Source organism: Schistocerca serialis, chromosome 1 (assembly GCF_023864345.2).
Source record: "Schistocerca serialis cubense isolate TAMUIC-IGC-003099 chromosome 1, iqSchSeri2.2, whole genome shotgun sequence".
Classification (NCBI taxonomy): Eukaryota; Metazoa; Arthropoda; class Insecta; order Orthoptera; family Acrididae; genus Schistocerca; species Schistocerca serialis.
The window spans coordinates 563188877-563201484 of record NC_064638.1 but is presented as its reverse complement, the minus strand read 5'-3'; the positions used below and the strand labels follow the sequence as shown (position 1 = coordinate 563201484).

The window sequence follows — 12608 nt, the reverse complement described above, 5'->3', positions numbered from 1 at the left end:
ACATCACAGTGCAAAAATGGACAGGGCAATGTGCCAGCCATTGAATATTACATTATATCAGATAGAATCTTATGGTTTTAACCAATCGATAAGGACATTTCCATAAAAACTGTCAATTTCCAGATTTCTAATATAAACCAATAATGCAGCTTTAATGTTTTGTGTTTTGACACTATTAGACACACAATTTGACTGTCACATAAGTTCTGCACATTAGCTTATAAATTTCAAATACTCTCTGAAGTAGAAAAAAAACACCAAAATTATACAGTAAAATTTTAAACAATATCCTTAAGGTAGCTACAATACATCACTGTCAACAAAGTCTTCTTTTTTATATTAACCAATGCCCATTTTTTCAAATAAAATTTTAAACATATTACCGAACTTTTTCTTGTGATTCTAATTTTATGGAATTCACGCAGCATGTGTACCTTGAACTCTATGGTGCTGTCGAATCCTAATTTGTTAAGGGTGTAATTAACAAAATTTCCCAGCAACCAGTACATAGGCCGGCCGGAGTGGCCGTGCGGTTCTAGGCGCTACAGTCTGGAGCCGAGCGACCGCTACGGTCGCAGGTTCGAATCCTGCCTCGGGCATGGATGTGTGTGATGTCCTTAGGTTAGTTAGGTTTAATTAGTTCTAAGTTCTAGGCGACTAATGACCTCAGAAGTTAAGTCGCATAGTGCTCAGAGCTATTTGAACCATTTTTGAACCATTACATAGCGTTATTTTTTGCTTCTGGGAAATAGCGTGCTTCAGGCCCGCCATATATACTCAGGGGATTTCCTTGTAATCAGAGCTATTTGCTCCCGGATCCACTTCCAACTATTCATGTGACCACTGCAAGCATATCTATGAATTATTATGTCAGCTAGATGGCACTGTTGACATAAATCTGTTTCACAGAGTCCGATTGCGTGCAGTCTTTCATTGGTTCAAATGGTTCAAATGGCTCTGAGCACTATGGGACTCAACTGCTGAGGTCATTAGTCCCCTAGAACTTAGAACTAGTTAAACCTAACTAACCTAAGGACATCACAAACATCCATGCCCGAGGCAGGATTCGAACTTGCGACCGTAGCGGTCTTGCGGTTCCAGACTACAGCGCCTTTAACCGCAAGGCCACTTCGGCCGGCCAGTCTTTCATTGGTGCTAACTATGTTGTTAACTGTCTTGTACCATGACATTTTTATATTAGACGTGAGCACATTAGAACTAATGTTTTTCCAAATCTCAGTCCACTCAATGTTTGGAAACTGTCGTTCTATTTTGTTCTTTCCTTCGCTTTTCTTTCGTTCCCGCATTGTGGCTCTTGATGTTAAGTGTCGTGACTGCCTGAGTTCGACACTTACATAACTAAACTCAACATACAAAATCCTCACATGCCGTAAACGACTGTTGATATTCTGAACGTCAATCGAGGGAAGCAGGCTTCGAGGTTTAATGATCTCGAAAAGTTGGCTGGTTATGCTTTCTCGCGAGTCTCTTATTCAATTAACTTGCCTTTTGATAAAAAGTGCAGAGCCTTTATCCGTTATATCAGTTAATCCTAGTCCACCATTTTTAGGATCTAAAGTGACTACTTTAGCAGGTACTCTGAACACTTCACCTCTCCACACAAAGTTGGTGATTTTGGACATTATTCTCCTGGCTATCATTCTCGGTATTGGAAACAGCTGGTCAGTATAATAAGCTTTAGCAAGGATGCATGAGTTGATATATTTTGTTCTTTGAACTTGGTTCATATATCGAGTTAAATTCTCTATAATGGCTCCTTGCACTTTATCTGCTGCAACCTTCCAATTTAAAGCCGTCATTTTCATGGGGCATTCTGTCAGGGTGATCCCAAGTGTTTTATGTTGTCGGACTAATTTTTCCCACTCGACGTTGATATTGTCAAAACCTCTGAGATTTAACATCTTACTTTTTTTTTTCTCATTGGCTCCAGATGCTCTACAGTGCGAATCAATCACTGTTGCTAGCGTGGTTACCTCGTCATTATTCCTTATAATGACCCCTATATCGTCAGCATAGGCTCTTATAACTGTTTCATTTCCTGATAATGTTAAGCCTTTTAATCTAGCATGAACAAAAGAATGGTTCAAATGGCTCTGAGCACTATGGGACTTAACATCTGAGGTCATCAGTCCCCTAGAACTTAGAACTACTTAAATCTAACTAACCTAAGGACATCACACACATCCATGCCCGAGGCAGGATTCGAACCTGCGACCGTAGCAGTCTTGCGGTTCCGGACTGAAGTGCGTAGAACCGCACGGCCACCGCGGCCGGCTAATCTAGCATGAACATGTCGGAGGAAAGGTTCCAGCGAAATGGCGAAGAGCGACATGGACAGAGGACTTCCTTGAGGAACACCTCGTTGTATTTGCATCGGCCTGGATTGTTGACAATTCACCGCTATTTTAGCATTTATTCCAGTTGCTATGTTCTTAATCAACTGTATGACCCTATCGTTGAAACCGATTTTCTTCAATGTCTGTAGAAGATATTCATGATTTACTACATCGAACGCTTTATAAAAATCTAAAAATAATAATAATAAAGCACACTTTATGTTTGTTACGGAAGTTAATGCAATGATATCCCTGAATTCTATATGACTTAATCGTATAGATCTCTCAAAACGGAATAGTAATTTTCTATAGTGCATTTCATTTCTCTTGCACTCTGGGCACTGTATTGAATAAGAACCTTCCTTAACTTTGGCTTCGCCATTTTAACCCCTCCAGTCGATAGCAGTGACATATCTACTACGAGCACGCAGGCATATTGCCCATGTTTCTTTAATCAGGTCTTCTAAATCATGATTTACTAATAAGGAAGTGTTCAAATTCCGCTGATTCTTGAACCGGCGGTCTTGTTAGATTTATGCAAGCTAAGACACTTGAATGGTCTGAAAAGTACCTAGGAAAGGTTTCTACTTTTGTCACGGAAGTTTCAAGATTTTTAGAAATATATAATCTATCAATCCTGCTACGTGATGTTGCCGTGACATACGTGAACTCAACAATGGAGGGATATTTGATTTTCCATATATCCTTTAATTCTAAACCAGTAACTAGTTGTTTTAGTTCACTTGAGAAATTAAAATTAGGTAACTGATCTTTTCGATTTAAAATACAATTAAAATCACCTCCAAGTAATAACTGTCTTGGAGTTTTCCTTAACAAGTATATCAGGTCATCTTTGAAGAAACGTGCCCTGTCAGCACGGTGAGAACTTCCTGAAGGGGCATACAAGTTGATGATAGTCACATCATAGATATTTCGTCCTGTTCCCCTTCCCGATTCCAGTCGTTCCACCTCGCTTGCCGTAATCCCTTCCCTCACAAAAACAGCTGTTCCAACACTTGTTTCGGGAGACACATTTATGTAACTGGCAAAACCGGGAATTACTAAATCCGAAATTAGAGCTTCTTGTAACAGGGCAATATCAGTCGCAGATTCGCACAAAAATTCTTTAAGGGCTGATAATTTCAAACTGGACGTAATTTTATTTATGTTTGATGACAGAATAAGACTGCGTCATTGTGCTGTCACTATGTAGTTGTTTTGATGAACTAATTTAATTTCCTGTGGTTCAGGGTTCAGTTAAGTATAACAGCTTTCTCGGAAGGCTGGACATGGAATAACACTTCAATCAGCTTATTAGTTACCGTCCCGTTTTTTTCTACTTCTGATGTTTTCTCTTGCTCCGCAAGCAAATTGATTTCCTGGTAAACTTTCTGATTTTTCGTGTAGGACCGTTTCGGACCGAACATTCTTTGGGCTTGAGTCGCCCCAACCGGATTTTCCCTTCCATTTGTTACGATTACTTTCTCATTTGGTTGTGTCGCTATTTTACTTCGCGGCTTATCTGGAGCAGCAGCAGACGCTTTCGCAATTTCGGTTGCCGGCGCCTGCCCTAAGGTGTTGACCGTGATTTCATTTTAGTCACCACTTCCTCGTTCTTTATTAATATCACTTACTTCCTGATCGAGGGAAACAAATGGAGACTGCAGTTTTGCAACCTCTCCCTGAATTTCTTTATTAACAGATAGCTGCTGATCTTTGCAATCGGCTACTGCACCTGTTGTTTCTTGCAAATTAATGCTGATTACACCCCCTTCATTTTCTGGTACCGTATGTGTATTACCTTTCTGTTCATCAGTTTCCATTCGCATTTTGCCTTCCGGTTGCTCTGCCTCCTCATCGCACTGTTTTTGCTTGCGAAGTGAGGGAGTGGGACAGGACAGTTCGTCCTCTGAACAACTATCAGTTGTCTCCAGAGGCCGCTTTTTCGGTTGCGTTTCAGCTTCACGAGTAGTGGTAACAGGGTTTCCCTTTGTTGTTAACGAGGGAAATTGACTGTTATCCTGAAGGGAGACATCAGCTTGGCCCGCTGCGTTAACATCCTCAACCACTTGATCCGGGCTATTCTTTAGTAACAGATCATTTAAGATAAGCTTTTGACGCTGTGTCAAATTACTACCTGAAGTGGCCGGTTTCGTTACATATATGACATGTAGCTTCCTGACTTGTATAAACAATTTGTGCCTTATACCCAGAAACAGTTATGTGAGACGGAATATTCGTCTTAACGTCCATCTCTACATAGCGGACCCCGCTGAAACACTGCAGTTTAAAACGAGGCGATCATCTTTCATTTGCAATTGATTTAACGTCCCCGTAGTTTGAAAGAGCTTCCTTAATCTTATCATTTTCAATTTCAATGGGAAGTATCAAGACACGAACGGTTTTGTAATGAATGTCCAATCTATAGATGGAAACCTTACTTCTATATCCATTTCTACGCACAAAATCTACTTCATAGCCCCACTTTCGTAACACTTTATCAACAGTCGCAGCACTGATTAACTTGACAAAAACACAGTATTTTTCCTGATCCAGTTGCCAGGTATGGACTGTTTCAAAATTGAGACCAATTACCTGTGTAATCCAGTCATCTATTTCCGGGGATGTAGGCTGAACAGGACGGGATTCCTTGTCAAAGGCAAATACCAGAGTATTCTTCCTGAGGTTTGTAACCATGGTTAATCCAGCGACGCAATTTCGGTTAAACAACCGAAATTCCAATTAGCAGCAGCAAGGCCCGAAAGAGCGATCAGATCACAAGGAATATGAACGAACACGGAGATCAACGGACGGACAGCACTCGGCGAAGCACAAGTACAGCGATGTAAACACGCAAGTGCAGCGCAGCAGTTAACAGCGGCCACTCGCGAGCGCGGCTGAATCGGAACTGATACGGCAACTTGACGGCGCGTATCATCTGGCGTAGTTGGGGCTTCATGATAAACTGTATCTTTCAGTGATTCCCATAGAAATAAACAAAGAGGAGTCAAATCATGAGACGTGGTCAGCCACTGTATTCCAGCATTCCGTCCGTTCCAACGATTAGGAAACTTTTCATTCAGTATTTGCATTGCAGCACGGGAAGAGTGAGCTGGACAGCCGTCGTGTTGAAACCACATACACTGTCGCATGTTCATTGCTACCTCTTCTAGGAACAGACAGAACGTTCGTAAGAAAGTGTGCATACATATTTCCATTTAACATCCGTGAGAGGAAATAAGGTCCCACAACGGTATTTCCTATGACGCCGCACGAAAACGTTGTTGTTGTACCTGACGAAGCCAAAGTACATTTTTAGCTGCCCTGTAGTGCTTGTTACGTAAATTTGCACTACTGTGGTTTGTAAACGTTGCTTCGTCGTAAAGAGCACACGCTGGAAAAACATAGTATCCTCTTCCATACAAACCGACGAAATGACGTCCTCCGAGTACGTGATGTAGTTATAGAAGATAAAGGTGGAATTTATGTCGATGCAAGATTAGAATGACACTCTTCTGGCTGATGCAACTTTCCTTGGCAATATGTCACGCGCCAACATTCGCCGTATAAAAGTAGCATGGCACGTTCATGTCTGCATGCGAGGTATGTTGGATCAGAAATTACTTGCCGATGGACCACACAGTTCCTGTTAGGTCCGCAGCGCAGATAAACAGTCGAAAAGCTTGATACAGTGACGCAGCCTTGCATGGGCGTGTTTCAACGCAATAGACGATTTTGGCCAACTTGCCTATCAGTTTTAGAATTTTCTCGGATTCTTTTGCGAAGAGTTCCAACCTCATCATTAACAAGTATTACATCACTACATTTGTCTTTTCAAGCACCGTCGGAAGCTGTTAAAAAAGTAAGAGGGTGAGTCAAATGAAAACCTTAAATATTTTTTTAAACACTATGTATTGTGCAGAAGTGGTACAAAGCTGTATCACTTTTCAACATAGTCTCCCCCACGCTCAATGCAAGTCCTCCAGCGCTTACAAAGTGCATAAATTCCTTTAGAAAAAATTCTTTTGGTAGTCCGCGCAACCACTCATGCACTGCGTGGCGTACCTCTTCATCAGAACAGAACTTCTTTACTCCCATTGCGTCTTTGAGTGGTTCAAACATATGGAAATCACTTGAGGCAAGGTCTGGTGAGTAAGGTGGATGAGGAAGACACTCAAAATGCACGTCTGTGATTGTTGCAACTGTTGTATGGGCAGTATGGGGCCTTGCATTGTCGTGTTGCAAAATGACACCTGCTAACAGCAATCCACGTCGCTTTGATTTGATTGCAGGCCGCAGATGATTTTTTAGGAGATCCGTGTATGATGCACTGGTGACAGTGGTCCCTCTAGGCTGTAATGCTCCAAAAGACGCATTTTTCGTCCCAAAAGAGAGTCAGCATAACCTTCCCTGCTGATGGTTCTGTTCGAAACTTCTTCGGTTTTGGTGATGAGGAATGGCGCCATTCCTTGCTCGCTCTCTTCGTTTCCGGTTGGTGGAAGTGAACCCAGGTTCCGTCACCAGTAACGATTCTTGCAAGGAAGCCATCACTTTCTCGTTCAAAGCGCCGAGGAAGTTCTTCAAAAGCATCAACACGTCGTTCTCTCATTTCAGGTGTCAGCTGCTGTGGCACCCATCTTCCAGACACTTTGTGAAACTGGAGCACATCACGCACAAAGTGGTGCGCTGACCAATGACTAATCTGTAAACATGCTGCAATGTCATTCAGTGTCACTCGGCGGTTTTCCTACACTATGGCCTCAACTGTTGCAATGTTCTGTGGAGTCACAACTCGTTGTGCCTGACCTTGACGAGGTGCATCTTTCACTGAAGTCACACCTAATGCGAACTTCCTACTCCATTCGTAGACTTGCTGCTGTGATGAACATGCATCACCGTACTGAACCTTCATTCGTCGATGAATTTCAGTAGGTGTCACACTTTCACTAAGTAAAAACCGAATAACAGAACGCTGTTCTTCCCTGGTGCAAGTCGCAAGTGGGACGGCCATCTTCATACTGATACTGCTACAGTATGTGTGCACCTGCACTATGCTGCCACTTACAGACCATTCTGCACGCTGTCTGTAGCACGCTTGCCAACTTACAGGATAACGGCGCGAAATTTCGATTTGTTATTACAAATTTAATGTTTTCATTTGACTCACCCTCGTAGATAGTTAGATTTTTTTTAAATACTAGAGTATCTCGACCGATACGAGAGTTAAAGCACTTCACTATATATCAAAGCACATGCCCTTTAGCGTACTATCATTTGCCGAGAAGCTCGTTTCGGTACCTGGGACCGTTCACGAAGTAAAAGAGGTGTTACGTCTTACGTGATTCACCCCCTTTACACAGAGTCTTTGGAAAAGAATTCTGTTTTAGGGGAACTTTCTCATATGACTGCGCTGAGTCTTATTTGTGTACTCATTTGTGTACTCAAAACAGCATTCACTCTATGAATCAGAGAAGAACGCAGAGCCTCTGTTTGAGCTATGCCTACTCCAACGTCAAAATTCAGCACATCTTAACATCAAATCTTTAAAACACATTTACTTCAAACATCTTTTCCTAATATCTGTAGTACCTGCTTTTACTCACTGGCTGTCACAGAAGATGCGTGACGCCGTGTACCCTCCTGTGGCCACACGCTCCACCCTGTTTGGTACAGGATACTGTATAGTGCAGTACTGTGCGTTGATTCGTATTTCTTCATTTAGCTGACTTCGGTGTACAGACAAGAAGATGCAATATCTTGTTCAACGTTTTTAACTTTATTTTTTTGTAACTTCACCTTCAACAGAGTTTTTATTATAATTATTACGAAACTTCAACTTCGCTCTACATCCGTTTTAAAACTGAGTGATAATTTATATTTTAATATGAACACTGAGATTTTCTGTATCATATATTACGAGGATAAATGGTTTTAGTTCAAATGGATCCCTTGACGTAATCCGCTGGGACGGTGTGCAATTGTAAACGTCGAAAAATGGCTCTTTTCACTGATGAATTACTGATGATGTTGGAAAAATCTATTTTGATGTCGTTGACATAGCGTTACCGGAAATTTCTGACGGAGAAGATGCGTTTGTGGACACAGATGATGCGACACTACTGACAGTGACCATGATTGTGTTGGTAATGGGCATGGCAATGGACTGCAAAAAATCTACAGCACGTAGAACTGTAAGAAGGCATAACTGCGACCAAGGCTAAACTGATAATACCTTGTCGACTCACGGTCGTGTTTACACGCCGCGTTCATCTACAGCGTATGTTCCATCAACAAGCAGCATGTGGCTGTGACTGTGGTCCGAACACATCATCCAGAGACTCTACTAAACAGAGTTGAGCTTGCGGCCAGCGGGAACACGGGGTCAAACGTGAGACTCTGCTGTGTCCGCCAGCGGCCTTATGGCATCAATGTTTTTGACCATTATATTTTTGATTTTTTAAGAATTAGACAACTGGAAAGAAAGACACCCCTGAAACACGAACGGAAAATTGCACTTGATACGTCTTAACGTCGCCTCGAAAAATAAAGAAGATCTCTTTGACTGGAGCATGAGAATAATGATCTTTCGGGAACCTATGTCATGGTAATTTTACCTCCACAGGCTCGGCATGAACCCTTTGTAGTGGACCGGTGAACGTTCTCCCATCCTGCCCTAAAGCCGTTTTTTTTATCCCATTCCCGCGACAGGTTTTCTAGAGTTTTATCCTGGTGAAAGGCAGGGTGCCCGTATTGGCTGTTCCGGAATGAGACCGGAGCCACGGGATAGCTGAATGGACGCAGAGCGGAGCAGTGTCGGGGTTCAAGTAGCGGGCGGCCTCCAGAGTCTTGCGCATCCTCTGCCCGCTGCCACAAATGCGAAATGGCCTGTTCAGCTTATAATATACGCGTCACAGTCACCGCGTCTGAAAACACTTTGCTCTGACAGCCTATACACTATTTTTCTTTTTGAGCAATGTTGATTTTAGGGTACATTTTGAGAACAGTTTACAAATATTCGTAGTGAAACAAAGAAGGCAAAACGAAACGAATTTATTTCAAATATTTTCTTTTAACTTGGTCTGAGAAAAGAAATTATTCGAATGGGACGGAAATCAGTAGATGTGATGTATGTGTACGGGCAAACACATGATTACAATTTCAGAAAAACTGGCTGATTTCTTAAAGAGAAAAAGCTTCACAAATTGAACAAGTCAATAATACTTTGGTCCACCTCTGGCCCTTGCGCAAGCACTTATTCAGCTTGTCATTAATTGATGGAGGTGTTGGATGTCCTCCTGATGGATAATGTGCCAAATTCCGTCCAATTGGAGCGTTAGATTGTCAAAATCCCAAGCTGGTTGGGGGGCCCTGCCCATAACGCTCCAAACGTTCTCAATTGGGAAGCATTATGGGTAGGGGCCACCAACCAGCTCGGGATGTCGACGATCTAACGCGCCAATTGGCCAGAATTTGGCACGATATCTCTCAAGAATACATCTAACAACTCATTCAATATTTGGTTAAGGGTCAGAGGTGGAACAATGCGTTATTGCTGATTTGCTCTTCTTTTGAAGAAATCATCCAATTTCAAATACCGGTAACTTACGAGTTTGCTGCCGGGTGACGTCGTCGACCACCGCCGATATTTCGACAGGAGCACACCCTGCCATTCTCAAGGTACAAATGCAAGGAGGAAGCAATGTGCAAGGGAATTTAACACCTCAGTTCACAGAGGAGAAACAAGGAAGATACCACACACAAAACAAGTAACCACAGAGGCATCACACAACCAAAGATAACCAACATCAGAGATATCGACAGTGACTATTAATCAGCAGGTGAGGTAGCACTAATTCTGTCCCTCTGTTTTTTGATGAGAGACAGAATCGGATTCCAAGCAGCATTTAAACAATTGTTTCAACAGATTCCTTAATAAGCTGTTGAAATCAAAATTCGCCGGGAAAAGTTACGGTCTCACAAATAATCCAATTTTTTCTGAGATTGCTATCATTTGTTTGTCTGTACATGTACATCACATCTACCGATTTCAGTGTTATTCGTAGCTTCATCATGATATACGCCCGTGTGAACGTGTTTAGATATTTTGACCTGATAGCGTTTTCGTGAACAAACAAAACACAAGGCTGTGGCTAAGCCATGTCTCCGCAATATCCTTTCTTTCAGGAGTGCTAGTTCTGCAAGTTTCGCAGGAGAGCTTCTGTAAAGTTTGGAAGGTAGGAGACGAGGTACTGGCAGAAGTAAAGCTGTGGGTACCGGGCGTGAGTCGTGCTTCGGTAGCTCAGTTGGTAGAGCACTTGCCCGCGAAAGGCAAAGGTCCCGAGTTCGAGTCTCGGTCGGGCACACAGTTTTAATCTGCCAGGAAGTTTCATATCAGCGCACACTCCGCTGCAGAGTGAAAATCTCATTCTGGAAACATCCCCCAGGCTGTGGCTAAGCCATGTCTCCGCAATATCCTTTCTTTCAGGAGTGCTAGTTCTGCAAGTTTCGCAGGAGAGCTTCTGTAAAGTTTGGAAGGTAGGAGACGAGGTACTGGCAGAAGTAAAGCTGTGGGTACCGGGCGTGAGTCGTGCTTCGGTAGCTCAGTTGGTAGAGCACTTGCCCGCGAAAGGCAAAGGTCCCGAGTTCGAGTCTCGGTCGGGCACACAGTTTTAATCTGCCAGGAAGTTTCATATCAGCGCACACTCCGCTGCAGAGTGAAAATCTCATTCTGGAAACATCCCCCAGGCTGTGGCTAAGCCATGTCTCCGCAATATCCTTTCTTTCAGGAGTGCTAGTTCTGCAAGTTTCGCAGGAGAGCTTCTGTAAAGTTTGGAAGGTAGGAGACGAGGTACTGGCAGAAGTAAAGCTGTGGGTACCGGGCGTGAGTCGTGCTTCGGTAGCTCAGTTGGTAGAGCACTTGCCCGCGAAAGGCAAAGGTCCCGAGTTCGAGTCTCGGTCGGGCACACAGTTTTAATCTGCCAGGAAGTTTCATATCAGCGCACACTCCGCTGCAGAGTGAAAATCTCATTCTGGAAACATCCCCCAGGCTGTGGCTAAGCCATGTCTCCGCAATATCCTTTCTTTCAGGAGTGCTAGTTCTGCAAGTTTCGCAGGAGAGCTTCTGTAAAGTTTGGAAGGTAGGAGACGAGGTACTGGCAGAAGTAAAGCTGTGGGTACCGGGCGTGAGTCGTGCTTCGGTAGCTCAGTTGGTAGAGCACTTGCCCGCGAAAGGCAAAGGTCCCGAGTTCGAGTCTCGGTCGGGCACACAGTTTTAATCTGCCAGGAAGTTTCATATCAGCGCACACTCCGCTGCAGAGTGAAAATCTCATTCTGGAAACATCCCCCAGGCTGTGGCTAAGCCATGTCTCCGCAATATCCTTTCTTTCAGGAGTGCTAGTTCTGCAAGTTTCGCAGGAGAGCTTCTGTAAAGTTTGGAAGGTAGGAGACGAGGTACTGGCAGAAGTAAAGCTGTGGGTACCGGGCGTGAGTCGTGCTTCGGTAGCTCAGTTGGTAGAGCACTTGCCCGTGAAAGGCAAAGGTCCCGAGTTCGAGTCTCGGTCGGGCACACAGTTTTAATCTGCCAGGAAGTTTCATATCAGCGCACACTCCGCTGCAGAGTGAAAATCTCATTCTGAAAACACAAGATGATTACATGGACATTCCACTTGGACTAAATTATAGAGATACTATAGTTACTATCATAGAGCAAAATAGATAGTATTATTACTAATTCTGTTTAGTACTGGATTTATGAAGTTTGTTGAACTACTCCAACTATACTTTTGGATTGTATGAATAATGGGGTGTGAAATCTTATGGTACTTAACTGCTAAGGTCATAAGTCCCTAAGCTTACACACTACTTAAATTATCCTAGGGACAAACACACACACCCATGCCCGAGGGAGGATTCGAACCTCCGCCGGGACCAGCCACACAGTCCATGACTGCAGCGCCTCAGACCGCTCGGCTAATCCCGCGCCGCTGTACGAATAATCGTGTAGTTTCTCTTCATTCAACCCTTTTGGCCACGCATAATTTTTTTCTTGAGAAAATCATGGCTTTGCTCTCCAGTTCTTCGAATTAAATTATGATTTTTAAGATGTATGAAATATTCCGAGGTACCCCCTAAGGTGGGATACAATGCGTCCCCAAATCAGGATATTGTGTTCAAGTGGGTGTGGTATAAGTCGAAAAGTTAGTCTTTTATTTGATTTTATTTCACCAAAATACATACATTACGCAAAGCTTA

General features: G+C 43.1%; 1 non-coding gene across 1 annotated transcript; it reads left to right on the top strand.

Annotated features, from left to right (window-relative positions):
* Positions 1-11848: 11848 nt before the first annotated feature.
* Positions 11849-11923, top strand: Trnas-uga (transfer RNA serine (anticodon UGA)). The gene has a single exon. It is a non-coding gene; the product is annotated as a tRNA-Ser (tRNA).
* Positions 11924-12608: the final 685 nt, after the last annotated feature.